The sequence below is a fragment of the Bos mutus genome, chromosome 11 (genome assembly GCF_027580195.1).
Source record: "Bos mutus isolate GX-2022 chromosome 11, NWIPB_WYAK_1.1, whole genome shotgun sequence".
Lineage (NCBI taxonomy): Eukaryota > Metazoa > Chordata > Mammalia > Artiodactyla > Bovidae > Bos > Bos mutus.
The window spans coordinates 87,710,594-87,725,551 of NC_091627.1; positions in this window are offsets into that span (position 1 = coordinate 87,710,594).

The following is a 14,958-nucleotide window of genomic DNA, read 5'->3' on the forward strand; positions in this document are numbered from 1 at the left end:
CACCTGGTCCTTCACCATAGCCTTAATAGAGAAACAAAGAGAAAACAAGCATAGTTCCTTAAAGCCTGTAACTAGTGGCAAATAAGAAACCTGCAAGGGCCTGGCAGCTTATCTGAAACAGCGTGTAAAGTAGGAGCTCAGTTATGAAATAGCCGTTTCCCCTCTGGGATCCAGGAGAGACAGTAGGTGGCCAGAAGCCAAGGCAATGAGATTGGGGCTCAGACACAAAAGGATTCCCTCATCTTCAGAAAACAGACTTACGGATTCAAAAGAGATTAGGTGGGCCCAACATGGTGACAACTGGGGGTCAAGGGAGAGAGGGAGCTGGGGGGGATTATACAGACCCTGAAAGACATGTACAAATATAAGAGTTAGAGGCATACACGGAATATGGTTTAATGCCTCCTCTTCTGGGAAGCATCTTGAGCTTATTCCTTTAGCTGTTCTATAGCATTTTGTAATCACCTCTGCTTACATTTATCATGTTATATTACAAATGCTTATATTATATATATAAATTAAATATGTAAATAAATATGTTGTAATATAAACCTTTCTCTAAATAGTTCTGATTCACCCCATTAGATTGTCAGCTCATTGGAGAGGCCAGAACTTCTAAGAACGCGTGAGTACAGGAGTGGAAGAGAGGGATGGGTTACAGACAAAAGGATGTTTGAACTTTTCCATCTGTTGCCCCCTCTCTAGATTTTAGGAAATACCTTTTTAAAAAAAGCACTTGAAAGGGCTGGTTGGGGAAGGAGAGAGTCTTATAAACTGGGGTGGGGTGGGTTTGGGACCTAACAGGTCTGAAAGGAAAAGGAATCAGAGTATGCGGCTGGTAGACTTCTGGAAGAAGAGACAGGCCGCCCTCTATTGGCCGATGCGGGAGGGGAGGGGTTTGCTACATCGTTGAAAATGACTGAGAATCAAGTGCCCAGTTGGGGGCCTAGCAGCAAGTGGAAATGAGACGGTAATAGGCAGACTTAGTGTTAGGGCCCTCCTCCCTAGATACAGTGTCTATCTAGCCTAGCCTCTCTATTGTAGTCAGCTCTGGGAAGTTGCTGTGCGGATTTTCTGTTCTTGAGACGAAAATAGAAATGTAGAAGTTATCTTTTGAGTCAGACAGACTCTTAGAATTGAGTTGTGGGAAAAGTCTCGTTGTTTTATAAAGATGTTGCATACATACAAGAAAAATCTGACAAAACCAGGACAAGCAGCCTAGCTCCTTTCACCTTCTTCCCCCATCTCTCTGCTCCCCCTCAGCTTGGATTCAATCACGTGGATTCTCAGTCTTCTAGGCTTGGGCCATTTCAGTGACTCAGGAGGATCCCTAGATTGGGGACTAAGTGTCTGATATTGGACTCTGAACTTGGTACTTGGACTCATTTTTACCAAGGGAGGAAGTGGTCCCTGTCTTATGTGTCCCGCCTGTTAATGACTGCTGCTCCAGAGTTGGCAAGCATGTGCACAGAGCACAGATTCTCTGTAAGGTTTAGCCTAGGATCTTGTCTTCCACCACCTCCACACACACCTCCCTTTGCTGTTTACACACCATTTTGAACAAAGTATTCATCTTTTCTGAATCTGTTTCCTCCTCTGTAAAAGGGAGACTGGAATGCAGAGGACCAGTCACCCAGGGTACAGTGTGGATAAAATGGTTGTTCTCTTTTTCTATTTTTATTTTTAGAGCCCTTCCACTTGAGAGTCTCCTTGGGTTTTATACTTGAGCTGGGATCCCTGCTCTGTGATATCTCAGCACCTATTTCTATGCAGCATCTGCCAGACCAGAAATTTGCTTTTCTTCTTCTACTGATCAGTCGTTTGGTCCCACTTTGGCACTCTGTCTAATCTTGGGGTGTTTGTGATATTTTCCTGGACCCATTCCAGTCAAAGACTTATTTTCAAGGATATTCATTAATAATAATGATAATAATAATAGCTAACCTTTACAGAGAGCTTGCTAATAAGCACTTCACATGTCTTATTTTAACGAATCTACAGAATAGCCCTATAAGGCCATTGCCTTATAGAATTTCCAATGCCTCTATGATCTCTACTTCATAATTGAGGAATTGGAGGCACAGGAGGTTGTGTGATTTGCAAGGGCTCAGAACTGTGTTCATGACTTTCCTGTTTGGAACCTAGTGTACTTAACTGCCTTATGCAGTAATTTGAGGAATGGCAGGTTGCTTTCCTTTGCAGTCTTATTGTATTTTGTGAACCTACTTTAAAATTGTTAGTATCTGTGAGGATATCTTGGTTTCTTCACTAATTTGCATATGAAAATAGTGATTTATATTTTTCTAAAAATGAAAATAGCTCGATTAGTTTTGTAATTACTGAATTGCAATATTTATATAGTGTTTGCTTCATGCATATTGACTAATTACCTGGGTATATTACCACTTCTGGGTAATAACCACTTCTGGGGCTTCCCTGGTGGCACTAGTGATAAAGAACCTGCCTGCCAATGCAGGAGACACAGGTTCAGTCCCTGGGTCAGGAAGATCCCCTGGAGGAGGGCATGGCAATTCACTCCAGTATTCTTGCCTGGAGAATCCCATGAACAGAGGAGCCTAGCAGGCTACAGTCCATGCGGTCACAAAGAGTCAGACATGACTGAAGTGACTTAGCACAACATAGCATATTACCACTTCTAATCCTCACTCCAGCCTGATGAGGTAGGTACAGAATTACTTGCATTTTACAGTGAGAAGCCAGAGACACAGAAAGGTTAGATTATATGCTCAATAGAATATTTATATGAAAGGAAAAAATGGGATGCAAAACCAGGCAGTATGGCTCCAGAATCCACATTATGCAATTCTACTCATAGTACATATTCTTTACAAATGTATGCCCATTGAGGGGGAGGTTGAGAAAATATAAGGTTTTTTTTTTTTTTAAAGGAAAAACTTAACACTACCCATAAACCACTCTAATAACATTTGTTATACATCTTGAAGGCTTTTTTCCCCCTATACAGTATAAAATGAAAGATGGACTAGTCATCCTAATTTATAATTGCTTTTTTACATATCCATATACATAGCATATTGATCTTTCAGTTCAGTTCGGTTCAGTTGCTCAGTCGTGTCCAACTCCTTGCAACCCCATGAATTGCAGCACGCCAGGCCTCCCTGTCTATCACCAACTCCCGGAGTTCACTCAAACTCATGTGCATCGAGTTGGTCATGCCATCCAGCCATCTCATCCTCTGTCGTCCCCTTCTCTTCCTGCCCCCAATCCCTCCCAGCATCAGGGTCTTTTCCAATGAGTCAGCTCTTCGCATGAGGTGGCCAAAGTATTGAGTTTCAGCTTTAGCATCAGTCCTTCCAGTGAACACCCAGGACTGATCTCTTTTAGGATGGACTGGTTGGATTTCCTCGCAGTCCAAGGGATTCTCAAGAGTTTTCTCCAACACCACAGTTCAAAAGCATCAGTTCTTCGGTGCTCAGCTTTCTTCACAGTCCAACTCTCACATCCATACATGACCACTGGAAAAACCATAGGCTTAACTAGATGGACCTTTGTTGGCAAGATAATATCTATGCTTTTCAATATGCTCTCTCAGTTCAGTTCAGTCACTCAGTCGTGTCCGACTCTTTGCGACCCCATGAATCGCAGCACACCAGGCCTCCCTGTCCATCACCAACTCCTGGAGTTCACTCAGACTCACGTCCATTGAGTCAGTAATGCCATCCAGCCATCTCATCCTCTGTCGTCCCCTTCTCTCTAGGTTGGTCATAACTGTCCTTCCAAGGAGTAAGTGTCTTTTAGTTTCATGACTGCAATCACCATCTGCAGTGATTTTGGAGCCCCCCAAAATAAAGTCAGCCACTGTTTCCCCGTCTATTTGCCATGAAGTGATGGGACCAGATGCCATGATCTTCGTTTTCTGAATGTTGAGCTTTAAGCCAACTTTTTCACTCTCCTCTTTCACTTTCATCAAGAGTTCCTCTTTACTTTCTGCCATAAGGGTGGTGTCATCTGCATATCTGAGGTTACTGATATTTCTCCTGGCAGTCTTGATTCCCCCTTGTGCTTCTTCCAGCCCAGCGTTTCTCATGACGTACTCTGCATATAAGTTAAATAAGCAGGGTGACAATATGCAGCCTTGACGTACTCCTTTTCCTATTTGGAACCAGTCTGTTGTTCCATGTCCAGTTCTAACTGTTGCTTCCTTACATGGATATAGGTTTCTCAAGAGGCAAGTCAGGTGGTCTGGTATTCCCATCTCTTTCAGAATTTTCCACAGTTTGTTGTGACCACACAGTCAAAGGCTTTGGCGTAGTCAATAAAGCAGAAATAGATGTTTTTCTGGAACTCTTGCTTTTTCCATGATCCAGTGGATGTTGGCAATTTGATCTCTGGTTCCTCTGCCTTTTCTAAAACCAGCTTGAACATCTGGAAGTTCATGGTTCATGTACTGCTGAAGCTGACTTTAGGGTCATATTGATCTTTAGGGTCAATAACTGCATCCTTTTTATCACTGAATACCATTTCATTGAATAGGTATACTATGTTATATTTAATCATGACATAATATACTTTTAGGATTTTTTGTTTGTTTATTTTACATTTCCACTGTCATAAACAAAGCTGCAATGGTTTCCTACTTAGCCAGATTTACAAATTGCCTAGTGATTTTCTTTAGGTATTTCCTAAATTGGAATTGATAATTGTGGGTCCAAAAGTAGGCTGTTTTTTCACATGCATTGCCAGAATGCCTCCTACAAACTCTTGTCAGCGCACATTCCCTCCAACATTTAGTGAAAGTGCTCATCTCCCCAGGGTAGAGGGCCTTGTTAAAAACCTTTCCCTGTTGCTTGGAAAGCACATTACATTGCAAAACTTTTTTTTTTTTACTTAAAAAAAATTTTTTTTTGGTTTGCATTCATTGTTTTATTAGATGCTTTAAGATGATCAATATTTGGAGGCTTTAACTATGAATCATCAAATATGTTAATATTACATATTACCAAATCATGTAGCCTGATAAACTGTATGCAGTAGGATTTTAAAGAACAGTGTTATGTCCTTAATTAAAAATTTTCTCCCAAGAAAGGACTTTTTATAAAACCAAACTAATGAAAGGGAATAAATGATTGAGATCCATCCAAAAGGTAAAGGTCTTTTAGTTGATATTCTCTGCTTATGAGCATTCTTCTCAATGTCTGGAAAAAAATAAGAGTGAGAAAATTGAGGTGAGACTCTTGACCTATGGCGAGAAAGAGATTTTCACTCTTGCAGTGCTACGCACCTCCCCATATTCTCTGACTACATAGCCGCCTGTTCTGTTTCCTGGTTTGAACAGCCTTAAGGTTCATAGATGCAAGTTGCAGATGCCTTTCCCCAAATCTAAATGCCATCTGCGCTTCCCTGGTTGCTCAGTGGTGAAGAATCCACCTGCTAATGCAGGAGACTCAGGTTTGATCCCCAGGTTGGGAAGAATCCCCTGGGGAAGGAAATGGCAATCCACTCCAGTAATCTTGCCTGGGAAATCCCATGGACAAAGGAGCCTGGCGGGCTATAGTCCATAGGGCTGCAAAAGAGTCAGACGCAATTTAGTGACTCAACAACAAAAAATGGCATCCATGTTGAGAAATACAGCTATATTTTTTTCAACAGGGATATCATTACTCAATGCATTCTAAAAGTGTTTATTTTGGAATTGCCTTGTGAATCTCATGAAAAAATAAAACTCAATTGTTTAATCTTTGCATCTGACCCAACTTATTGTAACTTAGTTTTTATGATATCAAATTCATCCTCTAAGAATGGATATTTGTTGTGAATGTTTAAAAGAACCAACACATATTCCAGAGAAAATCTTTTTTAAAAAGAGTTTAAAACATGGTGATCACTTCACAACATATACAAATATTGAATCATTATGTTGTACACCTGTAAATTATATAATGTTATATGTCAATTATATCTCAATTTTAAGAAGTGAGAGTCATCAGTGGCTTTCATGCAATAAACATACAGCTTTTCCAAGTAACAACAGAAAGGAGACATCACTTATCTCAATGTAAATTCTGACATGATAATGTTCATCAGAATCCTAATTTTTTTATATTCATAGGCTATATATCATACAGCTGTTTTGTCACTGAAATGAGAATTTATTACCTATTTTCTGGGGATAATGATAGTGCTTACCAATATCCGTATTCTGTCTTTCATTCTAGACACACAACTAGACAACACTTAGCACTTTCTTTGCAGTAGATGGGCACCTGGAACATAAATAGATGTGGTGGGGACCTTGTCCAGGCTTGCCTTTATTCCTGTGTGTTTTCCACAATCCTATGTATTTTTTTCTCTCTCTCAGCTAGCTGGCTGCAGAGCATACCACGGGGGATCCTGAAACCCTGTAAGAATCTCAAACCATTAAGTGGTACATCCTGGGTGCCTGCATGACTGCATGAAGCAGATCTCCTGTATACAGAAAAATTCACATATACCTACTTCACAGAATCTCAGGAGCCTGTAATTTGAGTGAGAAATGAATCTTTACTGTGATAAGTCACTGAGATTTGGGGCTTATCTGTTACAGCAGTTAGCCTAACCTGTTATTTTAAACAGAAATAATGTTAACCATTTATTCTTACATTTGCTATTATTATACATTCTCAGACAAGATGCAATTTTGACGTGCACTTATTACTAACTTGCATTTGCCAATAGACTGTATAATGAATATATAATGACTAGGTTACTGATCCTGGCATTTAAAATATTTTATATATTATGGTGTTCCAAGAAGACCTTAGCTTTTTGTTAGAACTGATTAGTGGCAATAAAATAAGTGATATCAAAACTTTCCACTTACTCAAATGAGAGGATGGTCATCTAAATATATTATGTTTACCCAGTGAGTTTTATTTCCTGAGTTTCCACAGTCTCTTTCTCATGACTTTATTGTGGGTCACCAAGGCCCTGGGTCCTGTGCAACTCATTAAAGAATGAAGCTCTTCAAATCCTCAATTTCCTTCTTTTTTCCAAGTCCTTCAGAACATACTGCTTCCTCTCCAAACCTCTTTGTCAAGACTGCCTGTGTGTGCTCCTGTTTGAAGCCTTCGCATTACCATCAACCTCATTACATCCACAGACTTTAAATCAGCACCTCTTCTGATTTCTCAATGAATCTTAAGGAATATTTTAATATTTTGGTTTTATGTTTAATATATTGATATCATATCTATATTCTCTGTCATTAATTATCTTTGATAGCTTAATACATCTTGATCATCTTGTTGCTGTTGTTCAGTTGCTAAGTTGGGTCTGACTCTGTGATCCCATAAACTGCAGCGTGCCAGGTTTCCCTTTCCTTCAGTATTTCCCGGAGTTTGCTCAAACTCGTGTCCATTGAGTCGATGATGCCCCGCAAACATCTCATCCTCTGTTGCCCCCTTCTCCTCCTGCCCTCAATCTTTCCCAGCATCAGAGTCTTTTCCAATGAGGCAGCTCTTTGAATCAGGTGGCCAAAGTATTGGAGCTTCAGCATCAGTCCTTCCAATGAACATTCAGGGTTGATTTCCTTTAGGATTGATTGGTTTGATCTCCTTGTAGTCCAAGGGACTCTCAAGCATCTTCTCCAGCACCACAGTTCAAAAGCATCAATTCTTTGGCTCTCAGCCTTCTTAATGGTCCAACTCTCACGTCCATACATGACTACTGGAAAAACCATAGCTTTGACTATATGGACCTTTGTCAGCTGTCTCTGCTTTTTAATATACTATTTAGGTTTGTCATAACTTTTCTTCCAAGAAGCAAGTGTCTTTTAATTGATTTTGGAGCCTAAGAAAATAAAATCTGTCACTGTTTCCATTGTTTCCCCATCTATTTGCCATGAAGTGATGGGACCAGATGCCCTGATCTTAGTTTTTGGAATGTTAAGTTTTAAGCCAGTTTTTTTTTTTTTTTTTCACTCTCCTCTTTCACCCTCATCAAGAAGCTCTTTAGTTCCTCTTCATCTTCTGGTATTAGAGTGGTATCATCTGCATATCTGAGGTTATTGATCATCAAATGGTCAATACTGAAATCAGATTGATTATATTCTTTGTAGCCAAAGTTGAAGAAGCTCTGTCAGAAGTCAGCAAAAACAAGACGTAGAGCTGTCTATGGCTCTGATCATGAGCTCCTAATTGCAAAATTCAGGCTTAAATTGAAGAAAGTAGGGAAAACCACTAGACCATTCAGGTACAACCTAATCATATTCCTTATGATTATACAGTGACAAATAGATTGACTATTGACTATTCACTATAGAGGTGACAAATAGATTCAAGGGATTAGATCTGGTAGAGTGCCTAAGAACTATAGACAGAAGTTCATAACACTGAACAGGAAGAGGTGACCAAATCTATCCCCAAGGAAAAAAAATGCAACAAGGCAAAGTGGTTGTCTGAGGAGGGCTTACAAATAGCTAAAAAAAGAAGAGATGCAAAAGGCAAAGGAGAAGGGGAAAGATATACTCTACTGAATGCAAGTTCCAAAGAATAGCAAGGAAATGTAAGATTTTTAAGTGAACAATGCAAAGAAATAGAGGAAAACAATAGAATGGAAATGACTGGAGATCTTCATTTTAAATTAATTAATTTTAATTGGAGGCTAATTACTTTACAATATTGTGGTGGTTTTTGCCATACACTGACATGAATGAGCCATGGGTGTACATGTGTCCCCATCCTGAAACCCTTTCCACCTCCCTCTCCATCCCATCCCTCAGGGTTGTCCCAGTGCACTGGCTTTGAGTGCCCTGTTTCATGCATCGAACTTGGACTGGTCATCTATTTCACATATGGTAATATACATGTTTCAATGCTATTCTCTAAAATCGTCTCACCCATGCCTTCTCCCACAGAGTCCAAAAGTCTGTTCTTTATCTGTGTTTCTTTTGCTGTCTCACATATAGGGTCATCGTTACCATCTTTATAAATTCCATATATATGTGTTAATATAGTATATAAGTGTTTTTCTTTCTGACTTACTTCACTCTGTATAACAGGCTCCAGTTTCATCCACCTCATTAGAACTGATTGATTCAAATGTATTATTTTTAATAGCTCAGTAATATTCCATTGTGTATATTTACCACAGCTTTCTTATCCATTTGCCCGCCGATGGACATCTAGGTTGCTTCCATGTCCTGGCTATTGTAAACAGTGCTGCGATGAACATTGGGGTACACATGTCTCTTTCAGTTCTTGTTTCCTCGGTGCACATGCCTAGCAGTGAGATTGCTGGGTCATATGGCAGTTCTAGTTCCAGTTTTATGAGGAATCTCCACACTGTTCTCCATAGTGGCTGTACTAGTTTGCTTTCCCACCAACAGTGTAAGAGGGTTCCCTTTTCTCCACACTGTCTCCAACATTTATTGTTAGTAGACTTTTTGATAGCAGCCATTTTGACTGGCATGAAATGGTACCTCATTGTGGTTTTGATTTGCATTTCTCTGATAATGAGTGATGTTGAGCATCTTTTCGTATGTTTGTTAGCCATCTGTATGTCTTCTTTGGAGAAATGTCTGTTTAGTTCTTTGGCCCATTTTTTGATTGGACTGTTTATTTTTCTGGAATTGAGCTGCATGAGTTGCTTGTATATTTTTGAGATTAATTCTTTGTCAGTTGCTTCATTTGCTATTATTTTCTCCCATTCTGAAGGCTGTCTTTTCACCTTGCTTATAGTTTTCTTTGTTGTGCAAAAGCTTTTAATTTTAATTAGGTCCCATTTGTTTATTTTTGCTTTTATTTCCATTACTTTGGGAGGTGGGCCATAGAAGATCTTGCTGTGATTTGTCAGAGAGTGTTTTGCTTATGTTTTCCTCTAGGAGTTTTATAGTTTCTGGTCTTACATTTAGATCTTTAATCCATTTTGAGCTTATTTTTGTGTATGGTATTAGAAAGTGTTCTAGTTTCATTCTTTTACACGTGGTTGACCAGTTTTCCCAACACCACTCGTTAAAGAGATTGTCTTTTCTCCACTGTGTATTTTTTGTCTCCTTTGTCAAAGATAAGGTGTCCATAGGTGCGTGGATTTATCTCTGGGCTTTCTATTTTGTTCCATTGATCTATGTTTCTGTCTTTGCACTTGTACCATACTGTCTTGATGACTGTAGCTTTGTAGGATAGTCTGACGTCAGGCAGGTTGATTCCTCCAGTTCCATTCTTCTTTCTCAAGATTTCTTTGGCTTTCTGAGTTTTTTGTTTTGTTTTTTTTAATTTGTATACAAATTGTGGAATTATTTGTTCTAGTTCTCTGAAAAATACCATTGGTTGCTTGATAAGGATTGCATTGAATCTATATATTGCTTTAGGTAGTATACTCATTTTCACTATATTGATTCTTCCAATCCATGAACATGGTATATTTCTCCATGTATTTGTGTCATCTTTGTTTTCTTTCATCAGTGTTTTATACACACACACACACACACATGTCTTTTGTTTCTTTAGGTAGATTTATTCCTAAGTATTTTATTCTTTTTGTCACAGTGGTGAATGGGATTGTTTCCTTAATTTCTCTTTCTGTTTTCTCATTGTTAGTATATAGGAATGCAAGGGATTTCTGTGTATTAATTTTATATCCTGCAACTTTACTATATTCATTGATTAGCTCTAGTAATTTTCTGGTGGAGTCTTTAGGGTTTTCTATGTAAAGGATCATGTCATCTGCAAACAGGGAGAGTTTACTTCTTTTTCAATCTGGATTAATTTCTTTTTCTTCTCTGATTGCTGTGGCTAAAACTTCCAAAACTATGTTGAATAGTAGTGGTGGTGAGAGTGGGCACCCTTGTCTTGTTCCTGACTTTAGGGGAAATGCTTTCAATTTTTCACCATTGAGGATAATGTTTATTGTGGGTTTATCATATATGGCTTTTATTATGTTGAGGTATGTTCCTTCTATGCCTGCTTTCTGGAGGGTTTTTATCATAAATGGATGTTGAATTTTGTCAAAGGCTTTATCTGCATCTATGGAGATAATCACATGGTTTGTATCTTTCAATTTGTTAATGTGGTGTATCACATTGACTGATTTGCAAATATTGACAAATCCTTGCACTGGGATAAAGCCCACTTGGTCATGATGTATGATCTTTTTAGTATGTTGTTGGATTCTGTTTGCTAGAATTTTGTTGAGGATTTTTGCATCTGTGTTCATCAGTGATATTGGCCTATAGTTTTCTTTTTTTGTGGCATCTTTGTCTGGTTTTGACATTAGGGTGATGGTGGCCTCATAGAATGAGTTTGGGAATTTACCTTCCTCTGCAATTTTTTGGAAGAGTTTGAGTAGGATAGGTGTTAGCTTTTCTCTAAATTTTTGGTAGAATTCATCTGTGAATCTGGTCCTGGGCTTTTGTTTGTTGGAAGATTTTTTTTTATTACAGTTTCTATAATTACAGTTTCCACGCTTGTGATGGGTCTGTTAAGATTTTCTGTCTCTTCCTGGTTCAGTTTTGGAAGGTTATAATTTTCTAAGAATTCATCAATTTCTTCCAAGTTGTCCATTTTATTGGCACATAGTTGCTGATATGTGCCATAAAAGTAGTCTTTTATGATCCTTTGTGTTTCTGTGTTGTCTGTTGTAATTTCTCCATTTTAACTTCTAATTTTGTTGATTTGATTCCTCTCCTTCTTTTCTTGATGAGTCTGGCTAATGGTTTGTCTATTTTAATTATCTTATCAAAGAACCAGCTTTTAGTGTTGTTGCATTTTGCTATGGTCTCCTTTGTTTCTTTCTCATGTATTTCTGCTCTAATTTTTATGATTTCTTTCCTTCTACTCACCCTGGGGATCTTCATTTCTTCTTTTTCTAGTTGCTTTAGGTTTAAAGTTATGTTATTTGTTTTATTTTTCTCTTGTTTCTTGAGGTAAGCTTGTATTGCTATGAACCTTCCCCTTAGCACTGCTTTTACTGAATCCCATAGGTTTTGGGTTGTTGTGCTTTCATTTTCATTTGTTTCTATGCATATTTTGATTTCCTTTTTTATTTCTTCCATGATTTGTTGGTTATTCAGAATTGTGTTGTTTAGCCTCCATATGTTTGTATTTTTAGTAGTTCCCCCCCCCCCCGTAGTCATTTAATCTGACTGCATTGTAATCAGAAAAGATGCTCAAAATGATTTAAATTTTTTTGAATTTACAAAGGCTAGATTTATGGCCCAGGATGTGATCTATCTTGGAGAATATTCCATGTGCACTTGAGAAAAAGGTGAAATTCATTGTTTTGGGGTGAAATGTCCTATAGATATCAATTAGATCTAACTGGTCCATTGTATCATTTAAAGTTTGTGTTTCCTTGTTAATTTTCTGTTTGGTTGATCTATCCACAGGTGTGAGTGGGATATTAAAGTCTCCCACTATTATTGTGTTATTGTTAATTTCCCCTTTCATATTTGTTAGCATTTGCCCTATGTTTTGAGATATTCCTATGCTGGGTGGATATATATTTATAAGTGTTATATCTTCTTGTATTTTGATTGACCCTTTGATCATTATGTAGTGTCCTTCTTTGTCTCTTTTCACAATCTTTATTTCAAAGTCTATTTTATCTGATATGAATATTGCTACTCTTGCTTTCTTTTGGTCTCCATTTGCATGAAATATATTTTTCCAGTCCTTCACTTTCAGTCTGTATGTATCCCTTGATTTGAGGTGGGTCTCTTGTAGATAGCATATATAGGGGTCTTGATTTTGTATCCATTCAGCCAGTCTTTGTCTTTTGGTTGGGACATTCAACCCACTTACATTTAAGATAATTACTGTTAAGTATGATCCTGTTGCCATTTACTTTGTTGCTTTGGGTTCGAGTTTAAAAACCTTTTCTGTGTTTCCTGTTTAAAGAAGCTCTATTAGCATTTGTTGAAGAGCTGGTTTGGTTGTGCTGAATTCTCTCAGCTTTTGCTTGTCTGTAAAGCTTTTGATTTCTCCTTCATATTTGAATGAGATCCTTTCTGGGTATAGTAATCTGGGTTGTAGATTATTATTTTTCATTCCTTTAAGTATGTCCTGCCATTCCCTACTGGCCTGAAGAGTTTCTACTGAAAGATCAGCTGTTATCCTTATGGGGATCCCCTTGTGTGTTATTTGTTGCTTTTCCCTTGCTACTTTTAATATTTGCTCTTTGTGTTTGATCTTTGTTCATTTGATTAATATTTGTCTCAGGGTATTTCACCCTGGGTTTATTCTGTTTGGGACTCCAACTACAGATCTTGATCATCTTACTGCCTACATTATTTGTTCTTCACTAGCTTTTTCAACTCCAACTAATGGATTTGTCTCCATTTCATGGGACAAATCAAGTTCATTGACCAATTGCTAGTTACTAGTAGGCTGTGACTGTGTAAATGACTACTGGTCTGAGATTAGCAAGAAAATTGGAAAATTAAGATAAGGCATGAAACCTTGCAGGAAGAAAATACTGGGAAAAGATACCAAGAGTGTGTTCATCATCAATTGATTATTGCCAAAAATCACATTGTATTTCCTATTAGATTTGCCAGGGAGAACAAATTAACACCAATCACAGGTGATTGAAGAAGACTATCCATTTTTTTCCTGACAAATTATTAGCCAAATGAGGAATCTCCTCAGTGATGATGAGGTACTATGCCATAAAGTACTCTAATGGAAAGAATTTAATCTTGGTAATCAGAGATCATGCTTAACACTGTCTGCGTGACTTTGAATGTGTGATTTAGTAAGAGTTTCATTTTTTCTCACCAGTCACTTAGGAAGTTAGCACCTGCAGGATTCAGTGCATATAGTAAGTACTTAATAAATCTTCTAGTGTCTTTAATGATGTTTTTTTTTTCTTAACCTGTAATAGGTTAAGATATTCACTAAAGGTTTGCTACTTGCAGAACTTGTGAGATGGGTTATGGTCTGTGATTCATAGCACATAGTTATGGTCTGTATGAGGTTCAAACCTAAGAACTTCACCTCATAGTGACTGTACTCCCTAGCAGTCTGTACTTCCTCAAAATGTCACTTATTTCTTTTGCCACAAGGCACAACATGCAAAACATCCCTGGCCAGGGATTGAACCAGTGCCCCTTGCAGTGGAAGTGTGGAGCCTTAACCACTCGTCTACTGGAGAAGTCCCAAAATGTCACTTTTCATGTCTGTCTCCCCACTTAGGGTGCATGATTTCCCACTAGGCAGGAAAGGGACTTTGAAGCCAGTAAGCAGGATTCTACATTCTTAATCCCTGTCCTGATTACAAAAATAAATGTCACTTTTTTGTGTGCTTGAGGGGCCCGTTGTCTAGGATGGGCAACTGGTGCATTAACTGTTTCAACACAGTGTAACAGAAGCTTACAAAGTTAAGTCTACACGAGAAAAACTGGAGAAAGTTTCACAAAACTTTTTCATGAGTGAGAAGATGGTTGGTTTGGATCTTGAAGGAAAAATAGAAAAATCTGGTTCAGGGGTTGAGAGAGGGAGATTCAAAACAAAGAAAACAGTGATATACTTAAAATAGGACTTGGTATACAGTAGGTGTTTAGTAAATGTAGAAGGAAGGAAGAGAACATATGATTTTGCAGTTATAAGAAATGATATAAATGAACTTATTTACAAAACAGAAACAGGCTCACAGACTTAGAGAATGATCTCAAGGTTGTTAGGGGGGAAAATAGGAGCAACAATAGTTAGAGAGTTTGGGATCGACATGTATACACTGCTATATTTAAAACAGATAACTAACAAGGACTTACTGTATACCATAGGGAACTCTGCTCAATGTTATGTGGCAGCCTGGATGGGAGGGGAGTTTGGGTGAGAATGGATACATCTGTATGTACGGCTGAATCCCTTTGCTGTTCACATGAAACTATCACAGCATTGTTAGTTGGCTGTACTTCAATGCAAAATAAAAAGTTAAAACAAGTTAGGTTGGAGGCAGCTTGATAGCTGGTGGCATGTGTTAGGAGACAAGTCCAGTAAG